We start from the raw sequence: 26733 nt of genomic DNA, 5'->3' as shown, positions 1-26733 counted from the left end.
CAGAGTCATCTTGTGGTTGACACATCCCACAAGGACACTGATAACACCACACAGCCTAAACAAGCTTTCCTCATGGAAACTATCCCAGCTGAGCCCTGCCCAACGAGCTCATCACAGACTGTGACGTACTACAACAGCTCCAAGACTCAGCACCCAAGGACAACTATCTGGAAAACAACCAGGGAAGCCAGGACAACATTTCACAGCCACCAGAAACACCAGAGCCAGAGCCCCGCTCACCAGACACACTATCCCTCTCTCCCAGAATCTCCACTCCTAAGCTTCTCACAGAAAATGGAGGAACTGGTGTATGCTGGGATCAAACTCTCCCACTTGTTCGCTGCAAGCCCCCAGATATCAACTAAAAAACGGCGGGCCCCACAACCACCAAAGACTGCAGGCTCAGCTCTCCCTCTTCCTCCTGTGAGATCTCTCCGACCGCTGCCACAACGCCAGGCCCAAACCCTCCTCTATCGGCTGTAGGTGAACCAAAAACAACTGATAACAGCTCTCAGGGATATGTGTTGGGTCCCCACTATATTAGCAGCAACATTCACAAATGTTCACAGAACAAGTGGGAACCCAGTGTGCCTGTAGCCTTCTATATTTCTGTTTTATCACGTGATAGAAAGTCTAAGGCCTTCTCAAGCCATACAGCTGACCCATCTAATCTGCGGCCTATAATGCGTCAATCTAAGATTGCTGTAGAGACAAAATGTAATTCCATCAAGTTAGCATTTTCAAACATTCGCTCACTAAAAAATGAATAATTTCTGATCAATGATTTAATAACCACAAACAACCTGGATTTTGTTTCTAAATGAAACATGGCTTGAAGACAGCTGCAGTGCAACAGTCCTAAATGAAACAACTCCTCCTAACTTTAATTTTACAAGTGTCTGCAGGACTGTTAGGAGAGGTGGAGGTGTAGCTGCTCTATTTGAAGATGTTTATCAATGCAAGCAAGTGTCATTTGGTTAGTACTTGTCCTTTGAATACCTAGGTATTGTGCTGAAAGGTGCTCCATGCACTTTCATTATTTACAGGCCTCAAATACTCTCCAGCCTTTGTTGAAGAGTTCACAGAACTGTTATCAATGATTTCCTCAGAGTTTGACTGTTTTACTATTGCAGGGTATTTTAATATTCACACAGATAATGCAGAAATCAAAACTGCAAAAGAAATTATAACTGTTTTAAACACTTTTGATCTGACCCAGCATGTGCATGGACCCACACATAATCGTGGACACACTCTAGATTTACTCATCAGTAGAGGTCTAAACATTTCATCCATTGTTATTAAGGATGTAACACTATCTGATCACTTCTGTATTTTCTTTGATATATTGATCTGTTACCACTGAATCTAGATCTGTCTCTGTCAGAAAGAGATGCATTAACGAGAACACTAGCGCGCTATTAATGAAGGCTATATCTTTAACACCAAGCATTTCTGCAGACTCTGTTGATCTTCTCCTGGATTCATTTAACTCAAAAGTTAAGAATGTTATTGATGATATTGCAAGGGTCTGCAAGAAGAATGGCAGACAAAAATCACCATGGAGAAAATCAACAGTAGTTCAGAGTATGAAAAGACAATGCAAAAAAGCTGAGCGGATGTGGCGGAAGGCAAAATTTGAAATGCACTATAGAATCTATAAAGACAGCCTTAATGCTTTCAATGTGGAACTAGCCGCAGCTAGACAGACCTTTTCACTAAAATTAAGGAAGGAATTAATAAAAAAAAAAAAATTCTTAATTTGGGCATGTCATGTGCAGGAGTTGTCTAATGTAGTTCCTGTTAAATAAAGACAGATAACAAAGTGCGTTCGTGACATGTAGAAATTGTAACGTTTATTGTAGGAATTATTAAATGTAAATTTCAAATATTTGTATTTGTGACAAATATTAAGTAATGTGACACTGACATTAGCATATCCACATTGCATATGTTTCCACTTTTAATACTCCAATACAATACCTTTTCTTTATTTTATGGTAATGTAACATATCATTCAATAATATAAATAATACTGCACACCTGTTTAATTTGTGAATTTAAAATATAGTGTAGTGTATAACACAGTAAAACGTAAGCACAGGCTCACTGTCATTTACTATGCTGCTTGAGTTCGTTTCTGAATAACAAACGCACTAAAGTAGCTACAAAATTTGCTTCTGTGAATATTAATTATTTTAACTAATTTATCTTAGATTATAGACCAACTGCAACCAATTTCGGCAGAGTGCAATACAAAATGCGAGGGAATGTGCTCCAACGCGTTCATATTCTTACTTTTCAAAGTCTGTGGTTAAAGCGCCACTTAACGGTAAAAGGCAGCAAATACACTTTTTAATGTTGCCGCTGCAGCAACGGCGGCGGTAGAAGTATTATTCTGGATGAGTACCATCTGTATATTGGGAACTGGAAATATCCATGGAGGAACATTACCTCCAATATAAATCAGTCCAATCTAACAGCTTTCTGGAACCACTTGAAAAACCAGAGCATCTCCTGAAAATAACTTTTATATCTGTGCTGTGGTGCATCATGGGATGTGGGTGAAACCAAACTAGAGGATAAAATAGATTTTTGTTGTTTTAAAATTTAATTACTGGAACAATGCATAAATGTCTGTTAAATAATAATTTGTGGATTAATGCATGTACAAAAAGTTTATGATCTTAAAATGTGTTTTTTTGACTTATGTAATTCCTGGTCACTTGCTTCCCTGTCAATGGTTGTGCCCATGAGTATAAATGCCCACAAGCTGAAGTTTCACAGGATTGTCAGTGGAAATTGGAGGTTGGAGAGTAAATAACCTGCTGGAGATTTAAATCATTGTGAGTGAGAATATTTTGTTTGTTGTTGTTATTTGCTTGTACTTTTATTCTTTTAATTATTTACTATGGTTGTTTAATTGTGATTTTAATGGTACTGAAACATGTAACCTAGGGGTGGCTCAGTCCTGCAGCATTCAGCTCCAACCCTAATAAAACACACCGGCTAATCAAAGGTTGCTAGAAAGCTACAGGCAGGTGGGTTTTTGTCTGCATGTGTGACCCGGATGTTAAGAGCTGCATTAAGGGAAACTCTCAGAGGAGAGTATTCAGCATGTTTTGTGAATGTCTATTTCCATAACTGTGTTTCAGTTTCACTAGTGTGTTTTTTTTTTTTTTTTTTCTCCTTTTACGTTAAGATTCAATGCTGGCATGTTCTGAAGGAACTGGATTCTTATTTTATTCAAAAATGATCTGTGAACTTGAGGATTGATGGCTAATTGCTTCGTTATTGCTGGAAATGGGTGAGTAACATTCAGAAATTCACCCACACAAAGTTTGTATAGGTTTATTTGGTTCTGAGCAGTGCAGAGTCATAATAGTTTAAATTGCAAACCCTAAGTGGTTGCTTATGGAGTCAATTTAATGCCGCATATATATGCAAAAGAAAATGATGTATTGCAAAAAGAAAATAAGTTTTGCAAAGAAAAATAAAGAAATGCAAAATAGATAAATAAAACAGAGCAAAAGCAATGATTTTGCAATACATATTTTCCATGGCCATATCTACTAATTTATTTGCAATGCAGCTTTTATTTTGCGTTTCATTCAAGTTTGAGTTTGCGATACCGTTTTCCCTTTGCGCTTCACGTTTCTGCGCGTCTCACTTTGTGGCGCTGTTTTGACATGGGGGTGGAGTCAGGGGACAGGGGCGTGCCTGGGCATGCCTCCCTGGAAGTGACGTCATCGGCCCGAGACGCAGATCACAGCTGATCCAGGCACCGTCATTGAGCAGAGGCATGCGGGCTGATCGTTTCCTTTTATTCACTAGCTTTAAAACATGCATGCTTTCATTTTATTAACAAATGTATATGTGTATTAGCAGCGTTTGCTCAAGTTAAAGAAGTTGTTAATATGAACATCTGCTGTTTATTTCTCTCAATGTGTGCACACTTTTATAGCATTAAAATGTGTACTGTTTCATTTGGTTAACTAAATGTGCATTAATAGTGCTTGTTTAAAATCTCTTAACCTGTGCACAGCGCTCTTTGTTTACATTAGTTCAGAGTTACTGCTAGTTTTAATGTAAAAGAATGCAATTAACTTCACAAACTATACATTAAAAAGGTCTAAGACTCAAGCTTCATATCCATCTCGACTTCGTTTTCATTTACATAACTCCTGGCATAAATTAAGAAATGACTGGCACTGGAAGTTTAAAAAAAAAAATGAAGCTTGAGTCTTTTGGTTTAAATTTCGTGGCCACGAGATATTAATGGGTAAACAAACCAGCGTGACCATAGCAACCTGGGATTATCAGAGATGTATTTATTAATATTTTATTTTAATTAAGAAATTATAAAAAAAAAAAATAGATTATTAAATTATTATATTAACACCACCACGGGTAATTTTACCCATGGACAAATTTACGCATAATTCCTGTCATCAAGTTCAAATGAAGATGTTTTAGATGTTTATTCCTCTACTCATAAATGTTCAAACTTTGGATTAAATATTAATTTGTGTTTGCAATTTTTTATCATTTATGGTTCGCTACTGTGTTGCTTATTTTTTCCTGAAAAAAAATCTGAACTATGATGTAATGAATAAAACAATTTTTATGATTACCCCAAGTTTATTGGTGTTGTTCTCTTATTCAAATGATAAATTATATAACTAAACAAATTAATTAATTAGGTGAAACTGTGCACTTGAATTTGTCATTGTACATCTTTTGCAATGTGGTGAATTAGTATTGCTTATAATAGTCTATTTAGGGTGTTTTAGTCATTTAAATAACATGGGTTATCTTGAAACATTTTATTAGCTATAATATTACAACACCCAAATATGTATTTATTTCCTCGTAATTCTCGTTGTCATTGCAGACTGGTTTATATTTATCATTAAGAAAAGTGATTAGTGTAACCTGCTTAAAAATAGCTGTGACCTTAAAACAACAGGACAAAAACATAGCTGATGACTAAAAATAATAATTTTATGACTCTAGACATTGTGAAGACAGTGGCATAATACAGTGACATACTACGTTTTTAGCCATATCAAAACAGTAGTCATGGCATGGGTGAATTTGACCCGCTGGCGCTTTTAGGTATACAGCGACCTCTGGTGGTTGAAGTGTTAACCATAGGCTACGTACTGGACTGTATTGCGATGTAGACAACATTCGAATTAAGTTTATTATGAATAAATGTTACATAAAGTATAATAAAATAGGCCGACAAGAAAACATTTATATCCATCCCACAAGTCTTGTAAGTCCATGTATATTTGAAACCCACAATGTGTCCTCAGGACGTTATTCCAACACGTTTTCTTAGACAGATCATTGACACTATTGGTCCTGATTTGTTGTCTATTATCAATAAATGTCTCCAAACTGGGACTGTCCCCCACGACTTCAAACTTGCCACAGTGCGACCACATCTTAAAAAACCTAATTTGGACTCGACATTGCTGGTTAATTTTCGTCCGATTTCAAATTTGCCTTTTTTATCAAAAATATTAGAGAAAATTGTCTCAAATCAACTCCAATCTTATCTGTCTCATAATTCTATTTATGAAAAATTTCAGTCTGGTTTTAAATCCTGTCACAGCACTGAGTCTGCCCTCTTAAGAGTTTTAAATGACGTCATGTTGACTACGGATTCTGGCCAGTTTACAGCTCTGGTTTTGTTAGACCTTAGCTCTGCCTTTGATCTGGTCAACCATGATATTCTTATATCTCGTCTTGAGGCATGTGTTGGTTTACGGGGCACAGTATTACAGTGGTTTAGGTCATATCTTACCAGTAGGAGATATGTCGTCAACATTGGGCACCATTTCTCCTCTGAGATGCATTTAAAATCTGGTGTACCACAAGGATCGATTCTTGGTCCAGTATTGTTCTCACTTTATATGCTTCCTTTAGGGCTTATTTTTAACAAGCACGGGGTCTCTTTCCATCTATATGCAGATGACACCCAAATCTACATCCCCTTAAAGCGTGGCAATAAACATGGCATTAAGCCCATTTTGGATTGCCTGGAAGAACTGAAACTTTGGCTTGCAACAAATTTTTTATGCCTCAATGAGAGTAAAACTGAATTCATCATGTTTGGTCCCAATGATAAAAGTGTATATGATCTCGAAACTACTTCTCTGTCACCATACAGCACTACTTGTGTCAGAAACTTGGGTGTTTGGTTTGATAATAACCTCAAATTTGATAAGCAGATAAGTTCCGTTGTTAAGTCCTGTTTTTATCATATCCGGCTTCTCTCCAAAGTGAAATCATTTCTATCATCACGGATGTTTGAAATCATAATGCACGCATTTGTTACATCTAGGCTTGACTACTGTAATTCTCTGTACATTGGTGTTTCTCAGTCCTGTGTCTCTCGTCTGCAGTTAGTCCAGAATGCAGCAGCTCGGCTTCTTACTGGAAAGCACAAATATGAGAGTATTACACGGTTTTAATTTCACTTCATTGGCTTCCAGTAAAGTACAGAATTGATTTTAAAATTCTATTGTTTGTTTTTAAATCTCTTCACAATCTGGCCCCAATGTACTTAACTGAGTTGTTACAGCCTCATACTTCGTCGAGATCTCTCAGATCCACTAATTCTGATCTATTGCATGTTCCTAGGACAAGACTAAAAACGAGAGGTGACCGTGCCTTTTCTGTTGTCGGCCCAAAACTTTGGAATAGTCTCCCCTCTCATATCAGAACTGCTCCAACCTTGTCGGTTTTTAAATCCACATTAAAGACCTATTTCTTCTCGTTGGCGTTTGATACTCCATGATAAATTGTCTCTGTCCTTGTGTTTGGAGTGCCACACATTCTTATAGCCTGTGTATATTCTGTGAATATCTGAGTTTTTTAGCTGTATTTAATTCTGCCTATAGTCTGTATAGTGTTGTAAAGCACTTTGGTCAACTTCGGTTGTTTTTAAACTGTGCTATATAAATAAAATTGTATTGTATTGTATTGTATTTTATTAGTATTAGTAATATTTTTATATTTATGTATTTGATTTATTTTCCCTTCATTTCGATCTCTTAACGTTCAGGGCTGTATAATAATAATAATAATAATAATAATAATAGCCTAATATACACATATATTACATAAAAAGACACGATCAACGGACTGTGGGATGGATAAATATATTTAATCAGTCTCTGATAATCCCAGGTTGCTATGGTCACGTGGGTTTGTTTATGCATGATTAAACTCATGGCCATGACATACAGTATTATGTTCCCACAACTTAATATCTCGTGGCCAAGACAAAACTAAACCAAAAAGACTCAAGCTTAATTTTTTTTTTTAAACTTCCAGTGCCAGTCATTTCTTAATTTATGCCAGGAGTTATGTAAATGAAAAACGAAGTCGAGATGGATATGAAGCTTGAGTCTTAGACCTTTTTAATGATGTATAGTTTGTGAAGTTAATTGCATTTTTACATTAAAACTAACAGTAACTCTGAACTAATGTAAACAAAGAGCGCTGTGCACAGGTTAAGAGATTTTAAACAAGCACTATTAATGCACATTTAGTTAACCAAATGAAACAGTACACATTTTAATGCTATAAAAGTGTGCACACATTGAGAGAAATAAACAGCAGATGTTCATATTAACAACTTCTTTAACTTGAGCAAACGCTGCTAATACACACATACATTTGTTAATAAAATGAAAGCATGCATGTTTTAAAGCTAGTGAATAAAAGGAAACGATCCGCCCGCATGCCTCTGCTCAATGACGGTGCCTGGATCAGCTGTGATCTGCGTCTCGGGCCGATGACGTCACTTCCAGGGAGGCATGCCCAGGCCTGTTGGACACGCCCCCGTCCCCTGACTCCACCCCCATGTCAAAACAGAGCCACAAAGTGAGACGCGCAGAAACGTGAAGCGCAAAGGGAAAACGGTATCGCAAGCTCAAACTTGACTGAAACGCAAAATAAAAGCTGCATTGCAAATAAATTAGTAGATATGGCCATGGAAAATATGTATTGCAAAAGCATTGCTTTTGCTCCGTTTTATTTATCTATTTTGCAATTCTTTATTTTTATTTGCAATACTTCATTTTCTTTTGCAATTCTTTATTTTTCTTTGCAAAACTTATTTTCTTTTGCAAAACTTTATTTTCTTTTGCATATATATGCGGCATTAAATTGACTCCATAGTTGCTTAATTAATCTGAGTAAAACGCCATTAAACCCTTCATATTCAACATCCTTAACTTTTTCCCCGCCAGCGTTTTAAAAAAAAAAGTTGCCAGCCACCGCCAGCATTTTTGATGATTTTCACCTAAATTTGACTGCCCTCAGAATATTTTCTGCTATGAATATAAGAACATATTGTATATCAAAATAAAGAACCAAGCCTCTGCTTTTAAACAAAAAAAACTTTTATTCTATCTTTGTGTTCATGTTTTATCACCATTTGAATGCAGATAGGTTTCATCAAAAATAAAAATGCATTTTTATGAAAGTAGTATATTTTCAAGCAAAATACATTCAGATGTCATTCTTTCACCTGTAAACAATTATATGAATAATTTAAATTGCATTCAATAAACAGAACAAACAGACACACACACGCACACACAAACATATACATACATATGATTACACACACACACACACACACACACACAGACACACACACACACACAGGCTACATACATACATATGCATACATATACTGTGCACGCACACATGCATGCATACAGATAGATAGATATATAGATAGATGGATCGCACCCACACACACACCACTATTCAGATCGACGAATCGGTTACAACTACAGATGTTTCTGTGTCTGTAAATCTCTCTCACTGACTACTTTGTCCCGATCAGATTCAAAATGGTCAAAACATGATCTAGATAGGCTATATGATCTACATTTTCTCTGATTCTTCTATTTATGCCGGTCTTCTATTCGCACCCTAAAGACCCAGAAGTCCCGTAACTCATTCAGGACATGCGCTAGGGCTTTCCTTACCGTAATACACACAGAACACGGATTGCCATAACTCTTCAATGGCGAGGAAGCATCGTCTCTTAATTGACGAGATATGGGAAAGAGTTAATGATGTAGTGATTGTACAAATTGGAATTGATAAGAGTAAATTTGTTTTGATGCAAGTTATGCTGTAGCATCATATGGAGAGTGTCCTTTAAAAAAAAAAAAAAAAGTCATCTCAAATTGTCAACAGTCCCTGAAGTGGTTTATTTTTTTTTTTTTTAATGTGACCGTGCTAAAGGATCTTTCCAACACCTGGCAAGGTAAGAGTCATCCACATGCAATAGTTACAGCATTGTGTGCAAATTGGTGAGTTTACTTATTCAACACTTTACAATCCCCTTTTTTTTTTTTTTTAGCTCCGATAGATGGGCTGCCCCAAACTTAGTGACAGGAAAAGTTAGCGATCCATCTAGTAATGTGCACGCTAAAGAGTTTCAGGGATGGTTCATTCATGGCTGCATTGATAACTGCTTGTTAATGTCAATTTAACTCTTGTGACTGTCTGTTTGAGTTTTGAATTGATGCACTCCACATGTCTGCATATTTAATTAAATTTAAACCATGCTTAAATGTCCTTTTGCTGCTCACTGTTTTTCATCTGTCAAATATAAAGGACTCGCTTCAGTTCACAGATGGTTCTGATTTTCACAAGCAGCTCACAGCGTTCCTGTTGCACCTCTAGAAACATCAGTTAGAAATGCAAGTTTTAATTGTTTGCTTTCTTCCTGTGAGGTACTGACCGTGTTAAAGATTCTCCTGGAAAATCAACAGCTGCTGAGGTGAGTCCTTCTGTGATTCTTAATATCCACAACACCGTATATATTGTTGTCTTTACTGGGACAAACCATGTTCCCCAGAAAGCCTTTTGGTGGAGAATATGATCCTCTATTGCAGTCAATGCTAGGTAGTGGTAGAGTAAGTCACCTGCAGGTGCAAATCCACTGCTGCTGAGCTCCGATATCAGACACCGATATCAGGAGACAGCTGCTGTCAGCTCATCTTTGGCTGTACTAAGACCTTGATTCTACCAGAGGACACAACTTCACTTTCTCCCAGACCACACACCAAACAAGTGTGTTTGCTTTCTGTAATATGTTTAAAAAATATATATATATATATATATATATATATATGTATAATATATAATATATGCAACTCCTTTAGCATTTCTTCTTTAGCACTTGTTAGAAGAAGCAGTCGAGCAGCAGAAAAAGTGTTTTGTCTTTTCTCATTTGATTTCAGTGCAGTTGTTGTAGCTAGGAAACTTTGTTTTGCATACTGTGTTTTACCGTGGTAAACTGAAGTCGCGTTTGTTCTCATGCGTATCTCGGGAATTTCCCAGTTTCGTTTTTCTAAGTAGTAAGGCGTGGTCAGCTGACTTCTATAGCAAGTATAAAACTGGATTGTATACTGCGGCAGCCCTCGTGTGAAGACCGATGAGTGTAAAGACGATCGACTCTACCTTGCGCGACTCCACCGAGCAAGAACACCGACAAGGCACTTGAGTATTGCTCTCCTTTTGTACAACTTGTCCTCATCTACTTTAGTCAATTGTACACACTATGTGCTTTCAAATCTCCACTATTACTACTAACACTCGGAAGGCACGCACTGTATGTTGGAGGCAGGCCAATCCTACTAATCTAAGGCCTGTCCCTCTGTCTTCTACTACTACTTTATTCTCTATTCCAATTGGTCTCTGGAACTGCTAGTCTGCTGTAAACAAAGCAGACTTTATTCCTCCCATTGCTACTCATTCCGGTCTCAACCTCATGGCCCTAACTGAGACTTGGATCAAACCTGAGGACACTGCCACTCCTGCAGCTCTCTCCATTAATTTCACCTTTTCCCACACCCCTAGCACAATTGGGAGGGTTGGAGTTACGGGTCTCCTTATTTGAAATGATTGGAAATTTGATCTTCTTCCATCACTTACAGGCAACAGTTCATTTGAATCTCATGCAATTATTATTACCCACCCTGTTAAAATCCACTTTGTAGTTGTGTATCGTCCCCCAGGTCAACTGGGTAATTTCTTGGAGGAGTTGGATGTATCAAACTTTCCTGAGGATGGTGGTACTCCGGTACTGCTTGGTGACTTCAACATCCACCTAGAAAAACCCCAGGCTGCTGACTTCAACACTCTTTTCACTTCATTTGATCTCAGTCTACTATGGCTACTCACAAATCAGGTAACCAACTGGACCTCATCTACACACGCTACTGCTCCACTGACAACACATTAGTTACTCCACTGCACACTTCAGACCACTTCCTCATCACTTCTTGCCTCACACTAACTCCTGACATAGCACACACTCCCCCGCAGGTCACCTTTTGCCGCAACCTACACACTCTCTCTCTCCTTCTTGCCTTTTGTGACGATCCTGAGTCTTTCTCCAGATCCTATTGGGTAGAGTGTGGCAGGCTCTGATTGGTCTTCCTCGTGTTAATTGCTTGATTAGTAGCATATTTAAGTGTGACGTCTATTAACTGAGGCAGGCACTCTGTGGGGGATGCTTTCTCCAGAGTGTCTCTTTGCTTATTTGTTTCTTTTGGCATTTCTTATATCTTGTAGTTAAAGTTTTGTTGTTTATTTCTTTAGTTTTCTTTATTATCCCTAGACTTATGCTTTATAATTATTACGGATTGCTGTTGTTTAAGTTCCGTACAATAAAACAATTGGCATTGACCTCCTTTGTGTGCTCCTTTTTATGTTGTGGCTTTTAAACGAGCTGGTCGTAACATAAAATTGGGCGCTCGTCCGAGATTTCTACAATATAAGAAATGCATAGTGTTTTTGGGGTGTTCACCTGTGTAAATGAGGGGACTTCAGGTAGTTAGTGTCCTCAGCTGGGTTTTTAATCCTTCCATCGAGGCACTATTTGTTATTTTTGTTTGTTATTTTGCCTTTCTTATTTTTGAAGGTTATCCTGGGCGGAGGTTTCAAATCTCTGTCGGGGGTACGCTTCGGGCTTTTGGATTGAAATGCCAAATGTCCTCGAGTTCAGCGTTTAAACGCCGCCCCGAGTCCGGTACACCTTTGAAGAGCAGGTAGGCTTAGTTTTATTAATAGTTAGGAACTGAAGTCTCTCATTTTTCATTTAAGGTAACACTTTTGTTGTATCTCTGTATCTGTGTTTATGATCTCTACCGAGTAAGAAATTTGACAAATGACTTGTAAGTCTTTATATTCTTGTAACGGTGAGGTTTTCTAGTTGGAGCGTGCTTGCTGTGACAATCTCCGGCGACGTGGCTGATGGGATTTGTAGTTTTAACGCTCTAGTTACACGTGTGTTTGCGTTGTTTGTTTGCTCTGTTGTACCTTTAAATAGTCATGTCGTTATCATCTTTAGTCGAGGATTTCTTTGCATTTCCTTCGGAAATACTATTGGAGAGATGCACAAAGGAAGAGCTTTTGCAGATTGCCAAACAATTTGATGTGGCGGTAACGAGCAGTGATAAGAAACTCAAGGAAATGCCGAGTGAGGCGTTTTAGAGGTAAGAGCTCAAGTTATTAACCCCGAGGAGTCTGTATCCTCTCCTCCTTGTGATGTCGATCAAAATGTAAAAGTTAGCGAGATGTCTTTACAAGAGAAGCAGTGGTATGTTGATGCAGAGAAACTTCGTGCTGAACGTGATGCTTGTGCTTTAAAAGAGAGAGTTAGCGAATGACTTTGAAATAAAGAAATTACAACAGCAGTTAGAGTTACGTAAAATTGAGTTACAATTTGAAAGGGAAAGGGAGGAAAGAGAGTTTCAGCTACGGAAATTTTGAGTTGAAGTTGAGTGCAAAAACAGCTGAAACTCCCATTCCTGTGTCACTTCAAGTTCAAGTTCAAGTTGAGCTTTATTGTCATTCCGCTACATGCGGGGGCATACAGTGGAACGAAATGTAGTGCCTCACAGGACCACGGTGCTACATAAATACAGGCATACAACAATGGAGTAAGACAATATAAACCTATACACAACTATCCTACTGATAGATTTTGACTATAAATATACTATCTATAAAAAGTACCTATACAAACTAAAAAATACAAACTATACGAATGCTTCAGATAAATACTGTACATGTGCAAGGAGAAACCTTGAGTTCAAGCAGCTGGCTGGGGAACAGTGCAGGAGGATTTGTAGTGCATGAGCATGTAAACATACATATATTACTGAGTTCTTTTGTGGATTTGTGTACACACAGCAGTGTGTGTGAAAAGTGACTAGTGCGCATAGAGGAGGAGAGTGTGCTACTACAGGTGGTTTGTACAGGCCCACTCACCTGTGTGTAGCACACTTCGAATTGCACGCTTCATGTTACAGGAGGTAGGGGTTTGTATGGGGGTTCAGAGAGGGCGGGTGATTTGAGTTCAGGGCTCTCACAGCCTGGGGAAAAAGCTGTTGAGCAGTCTGGCAGAGCGGGCTCTGATGCTCGGTACCGTCTTCCTGATGGTAGGAGCTGGAAGAGACTGTGGGAGGGGTGTGGAGTCCTTCACGATACTATTGGCTTTGCTGGAGCATCGTGTGAGGAAAATATCCAGGATGGAGGGAGGGGCACCGATGATCCTTGCAGCGGTGTTCACTGTCCGCTGGAGGGTCTTGTGGTCTGCTGCAGTACAGTTCCCGTACCAGACAGTGATGCAGCTGGTCAGCACACTCTCAATGGTGCCCCTGTAGAAAGTGGTGAGGATGGGTGTAGGGAGACTTGCTCTTTTCAGCCGGCGGAGGAAGTGTAGGCGCTGTTGTGCCTTCTTGGAGAGTGACATGGTGTTGGTGGACCAGGTGAGATCCTCTGTGATGTGCACCCCAGGAATTTAGTGCTGCTGACTCTCCACAGTCGAGCTGTCGATGGTCAGTGGGGGGTGATCAACGGAGTTTCTCCTGAAGTCCATCACAACCTCCTTTGTCTTACTCACATTGAGGGACAGGTTGTTAGTGCCACACCATTCAGCCAGCTGTGCCACTTCCTCTCTGTAGTGCGTTTCATCGTTGTTGCTGATGAGACCTACCACTGTTGTGTCGTCAGCAAACTTGATGATGTGGTTGGAGCTGGACTTGGCAGTGCAGTCGTGGGTCAGCAGCGTGAAGAGCAGCGGGCTGAGCACACAGCCTTGTGGGGCACCTGTGTTCAGTGTGGTAGTGCTCGAGGTGTTGTGGCCGACACGGACTGACTGAGGTCTTCCGGTTAGAAAGTCCAGGATCCAATTGCAGAGGGAATTGTTAAGGCCCAGCAGGTTGAGTTTATTTATGAGCTGTTGTGGGATTATTGTGTTGAATGCTGAGCTGAAGTCAATGAACAGCATTCTAACATAAGTGTCTTTGTTTTCTAGGTGGGTAAGAGCTAGGTGGAGGGTGGAGGAAATTGCATCGTCCGTAGAGCGGTTCGGACGGTATGCAAACTGGAGCGGATCGAGTGTGTTGGGGAGGCTGGTTTTGATGTTGTGCATGACTAACCTCTCAAAGCACTTCATTATGATTGGAGTCAGTGCTATGGGACGGTAGTCATTTAGACAGGACACAGGTGATTTCTTTGGTACCGGTATGATTGTTGTGGATTTGAGACATGTGGGGACGACTGCCTGGCTCAGCGAGGTGTTGAAGATATCTGTTAGGACATCTGTCAGCTGTGCAGCACAGTCTTTCAGTACACGGCCAGGTATGTTGTCGGGACCCGCAGCCTTGCGTGGGTTGATCCTAGATAGGGTCTTCCTTACGTCGGCTGGAGACAGACAGAGCGCCTGGTCGTTGGGAGGTGTGGGCAGTTTTTGTGCAGGTGTGTCATTCTGCATTTCAAACCGTGAGTAAAATGGTTGAGTGTATCTGGGAGGGATGTGTCATCATCACAGGCCTGTGGCGGGGGCTTGTAGTCTGTGATGGTCTGAATAGCTTGCCACAGGCTCCGTGTGTCACTGCTGTCTGTGAAGTGATTGTTGATTTTTTGAGCATATGACCGTTTTGCATTTTTGATGCTGCGGGACAGATTAGCTCTTGCTGTTTTGAGGGCTGCTTTATCTCCTGATCTGAAAGCTTCATCTCTGGTCTTTAGCAGCCCACGAACCTCTGCTGTCATCCATGGCTTCTGGTTGGCGCGTGTGGTGATGGTCTTGGTGACTGTCACATCATCAGTGCACTTTTTGATGTAAGCAGTCACAGTTTCAGTGTACTCCTGCAGGTCTGTGTGGTTGTTGTAGGTGGCCGCCTCTTTGAACATGTTCCAGTCTGTGTCCTGGAAGCAGTCCTGCAGTGCTGAGGTGGCATTGTTTGGCCATACCTTGATCTGTTTGTGAACCGGTTTGGCCAGTTTCAGAAGTGGTCTGTATGCTGGGATTAGCATAACAGAGATGTGGTCCGAGTACCCGAGGTGGGGCGGGTTCAGCTTTGTATGCGCTCTTAACTGTTGTGTAAACAAAGTCCAGTGTGTTATTTCCCTTGTTGCAAAGTTCACATGTTGGTAGAACTTTGGCAAAACTGTCTTTAAGTTTGCGTGGTTGAAGTCACCGGCTATGATGAAAAAGCCGTCGGGGTTATTTGTTTGTTGTTCGCTGATGGCGCTGTACAGCTCGCGGCGCGTCCTTTGCGCTTTGCGCACGGGGATGTAAACCGCGACAATAACAATGGCCGTGAACTCCTGCGGCAGATAGAACGGTCGACACTTCACAAACATAAACTCCACCAGCGATGAACAGTGTTTTGTCACTACCCCAGCATTGTTACACCATTCTTTGTTGACGTACACACACAAGCCACCGCCGCGAGTCTTACCAGACAGTGATGAATCTCTGTCCGCGCGGTAGCATGTTAGTCCGTGCAGCTGAATGGCGGAGTCCGGGATGTTGTCGTTCAGCCATGTTTCAGTGAAAACAAACACACAACAATCCCTTGTCTCATGCTGTGTAGATCGACTGAGTTGAATTAAGTCCAGTTTGTTTTCTAGAGAGCGAACGTTTGAGAGCATGAGTGTTGGAAGAGCCGGTCTTGTGGGGTTTTCCCTCAGCCTTGCTCGTATACCTCCGCGCTTACCGCGCTTCCGTCCTCTCTCACACCGCTTGTGACGCCGCCTTGTGCGGGTAGCGACAGTAGGCGAGGCCGCGGTCTCGAGGTCCGGCTTCAGCAGTAAACAGAGGCCTCGTAGCTTCTCAGTAGCCGCCGGCGAGAGTTGGTCTTTGTATGCGTTGCCGATATCCAAAAGTCTTTGGCGAACATATATGAGTTTTGGAGTGATTTCCTTATGAACTAGCGGTAAATTTACACTATTTGGAGACGAACAGACGACATTAAAAGACAAAAAAGCACCGTCTTTGGGACCTGGAGCAGCCGCTGCGTCTGATCGCGCCGCCATCTTGGATCCAACATAAGTTTCACAAGTCTAATGTTTCACAAGTCTAACATGAGGAGTCTGTGTATGTTTCACCTGTCTTTGATGTTCACAAAAACATTAGACTTGTGCCGCCGTTTTTGGAGAAGGAAGTAGAGAAGTATTTCCAACATTTTGAACGTGTTGCAGAGTCCTTGAAATGGCCAAAAGAATTTTGGACCTTATTATTGCAATGTGTTTTAGTAGGTAGTGCACAGGAGGTGTATTCAGCGCTGACTACTGAACAGAGTGGTGACTATGAAATTGTAAAGTCTGCTATTTTGCACGCTTATGAATTGGCACCTGAGGCATATCGCCAGAAGTTTAGAACTTATTTGAAGTCTGAGAAGTGCACATATCTTGAGTTTGCTAGAGTGAAAGAAAATCAGTTTGATCGCTGGTGTTCCTCTGTAAAAGTTACAACTAAGGAACAACTAAGAGAGCTCATTCTTTTGGAAGAGTTTAAAAATTGTGTTCCAAGTGCTGTTGCAATGTACCTTAATGAACATAAAGTGAATAAACTGTCCGATGTTGTTCTTATGGCAGATGAATTTGTTCTTACTCATGTGTCTGCTAGCTATTTGAGCAAGTCTAAGTTGAGTGCCTCTGAGAGAAATAAAAGGATGGTTGTACACCAGAATGCTGTGTCAAAACCTTCTGCTGATAATAGTACAGTCACACGCACAAAAGGTGACCTCGTTTGCTTTTATTGTAGGAAGCCAGGACACAGAATTTCAGACTGTGTTGTTCTCAAAAAGAAAGAAAAATCTGTTAAACCTGTTGGTTTAATTTCACGTGTGAATTCCTCTTCTGCTCAGTTCAACAAGCTGATTAAATGTATGGATATCACTGAGATGGAGAATGTTAAGAGCAGTGTTGACTTTGGGCCATTTCTCACTGATGGGAGTGTTTCTTTGCCTGATTGTGAGGAAACTGTGCCTGTTTGTATCCTTAGAGATACTGGGGCTGGGCAGTCATTTTTGTTAGAAGGACTTTTGCCTTTGTCCGAATGTACTGCCACTGGTTCTCATGTGTTGGTCAGAGGGCTTGAAATGGGTTATATGGAAGTTCCTCTACACCGTATCCATTTTAATTCTAAACTGGTGTCGGGTGACGTAGTGGTTGGAGTGCGTGCTAGACTTCCCGTTCCTGGTGTCACGTTTATACTTGGTAATGATTTAGCTGGGGGAAATGTCTGGGATAAATCAGATGTACCCCCTGTCGTAGTTTCTGATGTAGAGAAATTGGATGGATCTTCTGACTGTCCAAATTTATTCCCTGCATGTGCGATCACTCGAGCAATGGCCAAGAAATGTGTGCCTGATGAACCTGAAAGTATTCTTAGTGACACCTTTGTTGCCTCTGAAAATTATTTTTCAACAGAACCTGATACCATGTACATTATGGCCGAAGATGAGATTCCTGTGCATGAAGTACGGTCTGTTGATGACCAAACTGACAAGTTTGCTTCCATGTCTGAAAGGCCATTATTTGAGATGATCCTGTTAACATTTGTTCTTTGTCTCCACTTTATAGTGTGACTCGAGATGAATTAATCCAAGCTCAGAACGCAGATGAAACTCTTCAAGATTTGTTCTCCTTAGCTGCTGGTAGAGGACAAAATAAAATCGTGTCTTCCTTCTATTTTCTTCAAGATGGATTGCTTTGTAGACAACAGCCTATGAATTCTGACTCTTCACTTGATCCTAGGATCCAAATTGTAGTTCCTCTTACTTTTCGTCAAGCCATCCTACAGTTATCACATCAGGGCCTTGCTGGTCATATGGGGGTACGGAAGACGTATGATAGAATTCTTAGGAAATTTTATTGGCCTAGAGTCAAGAGGGATGTGGTTAACTATACTATCTTGCCACATTTGTCAAATGACTGGCAAACCAAACCAAAAGGTTCCACTGGCTCCTCTACAGCCTATTGCTGTAGTTACTACTCCATTTGAACATTTGATCATCGATTGTGTTGGTCCATTACCACGATCTAAGGCTGTGCATGCTTACTTGCTTACTGTAATGTGTCAGTCTACACGCTACCCTGCAGCTTATCTGCTGAGGTCAATTACAACTACATCGATTCTAAAGGCTTTAACGAGTTTTATATCTGTTTTTGGCATTCCAAAAACCATTCAATCTGATCAGGGTTAAAATTTTATGTCCCGGCAGTTCTCAAAAGTCATGCAACAACTCAGTTAAACACAATATCTCGAGTGCTTACCACCCCCAGAGTCAAGGAGGGCTGGAAAGATTCCATCAGACTCTTAAGTCACTTTTGAGATCATATTGTGTTGAACTTGATTGTGACTGGGAGGATGGACTTCCTTGGATGCGTTTAGCTATTTGTGAGGTTGTGCAAGAGAGCACTGGTTTTAGCCCTAATGAACTAGTATTTGGACACACTGTCAGAGGCCCTATTGCTATTTTGGCAGATGAATGGAGAGTATCTGATCCACCTGAGAATGTGTTGGACTATGTGAGTAGTTTTCGTTATTGACTCTATGAAGCCAGAGCCATTGCTCTACGAAAATTAGGTAAGACTCAGAAAAAGATGCAAAGGTTGTTTTCAGGTAGGCGATCAAGTGCTCGCTTTGTTACCTGTTTTGAGTAGTCCATTCCAGGCTAAGTTTACTGGACCGTATACAAAAGCGAAGTGTTATCTCAATAACAATTATCTTCTAAACACACCTGATCGTAGGAAGAAAGTACAGGTTTGTCATGTTAATTTGTTGAAACCATATATGACTCCTGTATCGTCTTTGCCTGTTAATGTTGTGAATACTGACATCATAGATTCAAGTATCTCAGAAACATCTGTAGAGATGGCTGATGCTCTGGAGGAGAAGAATGGTCCTTCTCGTAGTATAGTGGAAGGATGCCTTAACAACTCTGAGGTTCATGCTAATTTAGCTTGTCATTTGTCTCATTTGAGTGAACCAGAGAAGACTGATATAATTAAGTTGGTAAGTTTATTCCCCTCTCTCTTTTCTGATGTTCCTACCCGAACTCATGTCATTGAGCACGACATTGATGTTGGTATGGCTCAATCTGTAAAACAACATCCATATTGAGTAAACCCTGTAAAAAGGAAGTTGCTTCAGAAAGAGGTGGATTATTTACTTACTTATAATTTAGCAGAACCCAGTTTTAGTTCTTGGAGCTCTCCCTGCATTTTAGTGAGTAAACCTGACAATTCTTATTGGTTTTGTACTGATTACAGGAAACTTAACTCTCTGACAAAACCTGATTGTTTCCCTCTACCCAGAATTGACGACTGTGTAGATCATGTGGGTTCTGCACGGTTTGTCAGTAAATTCGCCCTCTTGAAAGGTTATTGGCAAGTGCCTTTAACTTCCCGTGCTAAAGAATTATCTGCTTTTATTACACCTGATAGTTTTCTACAGTACACTGTTATGCCTTTCAGAGTTCGAAATGCGCCCGCTACATTTCAGCGGTTAGTAAATCGAGTCTTGTCTGGGTTGCCCGGATGTGATGCTTACCTGGATGATCTTGTTCTGCTTGGTCTGAACGCCTCGCACAAATTAAAGAACTTTTTGAGCGATTGGCTAAAGCGAACTTGACTATAAATCTTGCCAAGTGTGAATTTGGCAAGGCTACAGTGACATATTTAGGTAAGGTGGTTGGCGGAGGATGCGTAAAACCAATCAATGCTAAAGTTGAAGCTGTCTGTAGTTGTCCCACTCCCACAACTCGCCGTGAGTTACGACATTTTCTTGGGATGGTGGGTTACTATAGGGGTTTTGTCCGAATTTTTAGAATGTAGTTGCTGCTTTAACGGATTTATTGAGCCCGAAGAGACCTTTTGAATGGTCACAACAGTGTCAATGTGCTTTTGATAACACAAAGTCCCTTCTGGCCAATGCTCCTGTATTGATGGCACCTAATTTTGAAAGACCTTTCGTACTTGCAGTTGATGCAAGTGCTTATGGCGCTGGCGCTGTTCTTCTACAAGAAGATGCTAAGGGAATTGAACATCCTGTCAGTTATTTTTCAAAAAAATTCAATCATCATTAGCATACGTATTCTACGGTGGAAAAAGAGGCTTTAGCCCTGGTCTTAGCCATTCAACATTTTGAGGTCTATTTAAGTACAGTCTGTGGTCCTATTACAGTTTACACCGACCATAATCCATTGGGTTTTTTTTTTAATCGAATGCGCGGTAAGAATCAAAGAATCATGAGATGGAGCCTTATTTTACAGCCCTTCCACCTACAGATTAAACCCATTCGTGGCAAGGACAATCTAATTGCTGATGCTCTCTTGCGGCTATAGCTAGCCCAGTTGTGTCGGGTATGTCTTTATCTCTTTTCGTTAGTTTTGTTGCTTTGTTTCCCCCCCCCTCTTTTTCTCTCCTTTTTTCTCTCTCCTTTTTCTCTTTGTCCTAGGGCCCAGGAAGTTAAGAGTAGAATGGAGTGGAATTTATGGAGATGAGTATTAATATTATTGTAAATCATAACGTTATTATAGATTTAAATGGTTATTTTGCTTGTGTATTTGTTCCTTGTTTTCTTTTGTCGGTTTTTTTAGAGAACCTCCTTTTGGAGTAGGAGGTGTGACGACCCGGAGTCTTTCTCCAGGATCCTATTGGGCAGAGTGTGGCAGGCTCTGATTGGTCTTCCTCATGTTAATTCCTTGATTAGTAGCATATTTAAGTGTGACGTCTATTAACTGAGGCAGGCACTCTGTGGGGGATGCTTTCTCCAGAGTGTCTCTTTGCTTATTTGTTTCTTTTGGCATTTCTTATACCTTGTAGTTAAAGTTTTGTTGTTTATTTCTTTAGTTTTCTTTATTATCCCTAGACTTATGCTTTATAATTATTACGGATTGCTGTTGTTTTAGTTCCGTACAATAAAACAATTGGCATTGATATCCTTTGTTGTGTGCTCCTTTTTATGTTGCGGCTTTTAAACGAGCTGGTCGTAACACTTTCCTTAATGGTTTCATCTGCACTTCCTTCACCCTCTCAGTTTTCAGCACTGGACACAAACAGTGCTACTGACACTCTTTGCTCTACTCTAACATCTTGCTTAGACAACTTTTGCCCCTTTTCATCCAGACCAGGATCCACTGCCCCCTGGCTGTCTGATGTTCTCCGTGAACATCGCACTAAACTAAGGGCTGCAGAGAGGAAGTGGCACAAATCAAAAAACTCTACTGACCTTAGTGCGTATCAGTCACTCCTTCTCTGCAGATGTCTCCACTGCTAAAACAACATACTATCACAACAAAATCAACAACTGTTCTGACTCTCGCACACTTTTCAAAACTTTCTCTTCTCTGTCCTCCTCCCCCTCCATCAACTCTTACAGCTGATGACTTTGCAACTTTCTTTACAATAAAACAATTTCTCACACCACAAACTGCTAACTTCATGCCGACAAATACATACCCTCTCACCTCTTTCTCTCCTCTCTCAGAGATGGAAGTTTCCAAACTCATCCTTTCCAATCATCCCACTACTTGTCCATTAGATCCTATCCCCCCTCACCTCCTTCAGGCCATTTCTTCTTCAGTCATACCTGCGCTTACTCCCATTATCAACACCTCTCTTCACACTGGTACATTACCCACAGCATTTAAGCAGGCCCGGGTAACCCCACTGCTTATAAAACCCTCTCTAAATCCAGCACTTTTAGAAAACTACAGACCGGTATCCCTTCCATTCATTGCAAAGACACTTGAGCGAGTTTTTCAACCAACTCTCTTTGTTTCTTGCACAGAAAAACCTTCTGGACGACAACCAATCTGGCTTCAGAAGCGGCCACTCTACTGAGACTGCCCTACTGTCAGTTACAAAGGCCCTGAGACTGGCAAGAGCGGCTTCCAAATCCTCTGTACTTATCTTACTGGACCTGTCTGCTGCTTTTGATAGTCAACCATCAGATCCTCCTGTCCACTCTCAGAAAGATGGGCATCTCAGGAACCGCGCTCCTGTGGTTCGAATCTTACCTCTCAGATAGGTCCTTCAGGGTGTGTTGGAGTGGTGAGTTTTCAAAGTCACAACTTCTTGCTACTGGGGTTCCCTAAGGCTCAGTGCTTGGACCACTTCTCTTCTCCATCTACATGTCGTCATTAGGATCGGTCATTCAGAAGCATGGTTTTTCTTATGACTGCTATGCTGATGATACTCAACTCTACTTCTCATTCCAACCATATGATCCGACGGTAGCTGCTCGCATTGCAGCCTGTCTGAGTGACATTTCTAGCTGGATGAAAGACCATCACCTTTAGCTCAACCTTGCCAAGACAGAACTGCTCGTGGTCTCAGTCAATCAATAACTTCACAACTTCTCTATAAAGCTGGGTTCGTCAACCATAACTCCTTCCAGGACAGCCAGGAACCTTGGAGTTGTGATCGATGATCAGGTGGACTGCTCCCTGGAATGATGATCAGGTGGACTGCTCCCTGGAATGATGATCAGGTGGACTGCTCCCGGAACGATGATCAGGTGGACTGCTCCCCAGAACGATGATCAGGTGGACTGCTCCCCGCAACACAGCCCAGGTGGACTGCTCCCCGGAACGATGATCAGGTGGACTGCTCCCCGCAACACAGCCCAGGTGGACTGCTCCCGGAGCGATGATCAGGTGGACTGCTCCCGCAACACAGCCCAGGTGGACTGCTGCCGGAACGATGATCAGGTGGACTGCTCCCCGCAACACAGCCCAGGTGGACTGCTCCCCGCAACACAGCCCAGGTGGACTGCTCCCCGCAACACAGCCCAGGTGGACTGCTCCCCGCAACACAGCCCAGGTGGACTGCTCCCGCAACACAGCCCAGGTGGACTGCTCCCTAGATGGACTGCTCCCCGGAACACAGCCATATTTTTATGACCACTAGATGGCCACAGCATAAACAGTTTTAAAAAAGCTTCAAGTAATGAACCTTTTTCCGATACAATTGTGTTGAAAGCTTCGCTGGTTCAGAACGCTTCACTTCGCCATCACTATTTAGCTGACGCTTTTACCCAAAGCAACTTAAAAATGAGGAGTTTTAGAGCCCAATAATTAAACCCTTGCTGGAGCCAGGTGAAAAACCAGAGCAGCTCCTGGAATTAACTTTTATATTTGTGCTGTGGTGCATCATGGGATGTGGGAGAAACCAAAATAGAGCATAAAATGGATTTTTGTTGTTTTAAAATTTAGTTACTGGAACTATGCATAAATGGCTGTTGAATAATAATTTGTTGATTTAAGGCATGTACCAAATTTTTTATAATCTTGAGATTTGGTTGATTGGTGAATGTAATTCCTGGTTGCTTGCATCCCCATCGACGGTTGTGTCCATGATTGGAGAGCGTGCAACCTGCACGAGATTGAAATCATTGTGAGTGGGAATATTTTTTTTATCTGGCATTTTTTACTTGTGCTTTTTTCTTGTAATTATTTACCCTGCTTCTATAGTTGTGACTTTAATGGTACTAAAACATCTAACCTGGAGTGGTCAACATCAGTCCAGCAGAGTTCAGCTCCAATCCTAATTAATCATACCTGAACCAACTAATCAAGGTCTAAGGGCTTCTGGAAAGCTACAGGTGAGTTTTTGTGTGTGTGTGTGTGACCCGGATGTTAAGAGCTGCATCAAGAAAAATCAACCCAGAGGAGAGTGTTCAGTGTCTATTGTGAATGTATATTTTCATAACTGTGCTTCAGTTTATCACTATAGTATCTTTTTTTTTTTTTTCTGCATTTCAGTTAACCCTCTGGAGTCTGAGGGTGTTTTGGGGCTCTGGAGAAGTTTTGACATGCCCTGAAATTTGAAATTTTTTTTCAGTTGCTTATAAACATTTTAATGGCTAAAGTCTAAAAACACTGCATTCAGCACAAACTGGACTACAATAATATGTGAGCAGCATGTACGTATGTGATTGTGTTTTTGAGAAAACAACGTTTATGCGTGGTTTGAAAAAAAACTAAGATTTTAAAGTAACTGAAATAAGGCCATAAAACACATACAGAATATTTGTTCACAAGACTTTTGAGAACTGGATCTTGTAGCCTAGAATATCTGCTTCAAAATAATCTGAAAATAATCTAAGGCACTCATTCAGAGAAAACAATATATTGATTTAAATTTTCGAAGTCACTTTTTATTTCCAATCTTTTTTATTGGCATTTTATCATGACAGCATGAAATACACTTACATCAAATGGATCAAGATACAACAAAATGTCCTTATCGTATCAAACCCCAAACCTTAACCATCCCTACCCAGGGAGGAGAAACAAAAAAAAAAACCTAACAGGGAAAAAAACAACACACGGATGTATAATATTTTCTCATAATTAGCATTCTGAGATGTACTAAGAAAGGCATTTCTTAAGTATTATCTGAATCTATATCTGTATCAGAGAGACAAAGCAAGCCTTTAATGAAATTCAAGAAGGGATCCCAAGTGCTACTGAAGGTTTTAAGGGAACCTTGAAGCATAAACCTTAATTTCTCCAATTTAATGTAAAAAAAATGTCTTGTATCCATCTATTGTGAGTAGGGGAAGTGACGCACCTCCATTTAAGGAGAATGTTCCTTCTAGCTAATAGAGTAGTAAAAGCAACCACTTGAGCAGTAGAATTAGAATAAGTGGTGTATGGTAGAACACCAAAGACAGCTGTCAATGGATTGGGACTCAATTCAACATTAAGTGCTTTTCCCAGTGTGTCAAACACGTTGGACCAAAAGGTTATTAATCGAGGGCATGACCAGAACATGTGTACATGATCTGCTGGCGCTTGTTGACAAGCGTTGTTTTTCTTGTCTGGAAAAAATTTAGATAATTGTGCATTTGTCAGGTGGGCTCTGTAAAGTACCTTGCATTGTATCAAACCATGCCTGGCGCAGATTGATGACGAGTGCACCCGATATAGGATGCATGACCACTGTTCATCTGAAATAGGAATAGAGAGGTCTTGTTCCCAAATTTCTTTGAAACGCTCTGAAAGATCAGGTATCAAAGTATTAATTAAGTTAAAAATGACTGAGATAAGATGTTTATCACTGGGTTTAAGATCAAAAAATTGTCTAGTGCATATTCTGGGGGACGATTTGGGAAGTGAGGGAACAGTTTCTGCACAAAATGTCTTGTCTGAAAAAAACGAAATAGGTGACTATTGGGTAGGTTAAACCTGGCAGATAGGGAAGAAAAGGATGTAAACACATTCTCCTCATACAGGTCCTTAACTGAGTGTATACCATTACATGCCCATATACGGTACGCAGAGTCCAAACAAGATGGTGAGAAAGCATGGTTTTTCAAGATAGGCATATGTATAGACGCTCTGTATAATCCAAAACATTTTCTAAACTGAATCCAAATTCTGAGTGAGTTTGAAACAACTGGATTGGAAGTAATTTTGCTGATTACTAACGGAAGCTGAGAAGTGATAACAGAACGTAAATCATATTTAGTTGAAGTTTCGGCATGAACCCAGGGTGGGTAATCTTTGGGTAAGTGGGGGTTATTCCAGTATAAAATCTTATTAATATTACTTGCCCAGAAATAGTGCTGAAAATTTGGAAGAGACAGGCCACCTTTTGACTTAGGAAGTTGAAGAATAGATTTCTTGATTCGTGGTGGTTTATTTCCCCAAAGGAATGGCCGTATCATGCTATCTACATTTTTAAAGAAAGATCTGGTGATGAAAATTGGAATGTGCTGAAAAAAATAAAGTAGTTTAGGCAAAGTGACCATTTTAATCAGGCTAACACGTCCAGCTAGGGACAAAGGGAATGTGGACCACCTTGCCATGTCCTCCTTAATTCGATCGACAAGAGGTAAAAAATTATGGCTAAATAATTGACCATATAGATTAGTAAAGAATATCCCTAAATATTTGAAGCCCACTGTGAATAATTTGAAGGGAAATTGGGAGAACGAGAGTTCTCTAGCTGCAGGGTTTACAGGGTATAGTTTGCTTTTTTGCAGATTAATTTTATAGCCCGACAGGTGGCCAAACTTGTCCAAAATCTCAAGAATAGAAGGAATAGAGTAAGAAGGGTTGGAGACAAAAAGTATTAAATCGTCAGCGTAAAGAGAGAGTTTGAGTTAACCCAAAACGGGGGATACCTTCAAAAGACTCCAAAGTACGAAGCCATATTGCCAGAGGTTCTATGGCTAAATTAAAGAGAAGAGGAGAAAGGGGGCAGCCTTGTCGTGTCCCTCGATGTAAAGGAAAAAAAGAAGACTGCATGCATTTGTATGAACTGAGGCATCAGGCGAGGTGTAAAGGAGCCGTATCCAAGAGATAAAATTAGACCCCAGGCCGAATTTTTCTAAAACACAGAACAAATAATCCCACTCAACTCTATCAA

This window comes from Onychostoma macrolepis, chromosome 12, assembly GCF_012432095.1.
Source record: "Onychostoma macrolepis isolate SWU-2019 chromosome 12, ASM1243209v1, whole genome shotgun sequence".
Taxonomy (NCBI): Eukaryota; Metazoa; Chordata; class Actinopteri; order Cypriniformes; family Cyprinidae; genus Onychostoma; species Onychostoma macrolepis.
The sequence above is the reverse complement of the archived record's forward strand: the minus strand, read 5'-3'. Positions refer to the sequence as shown.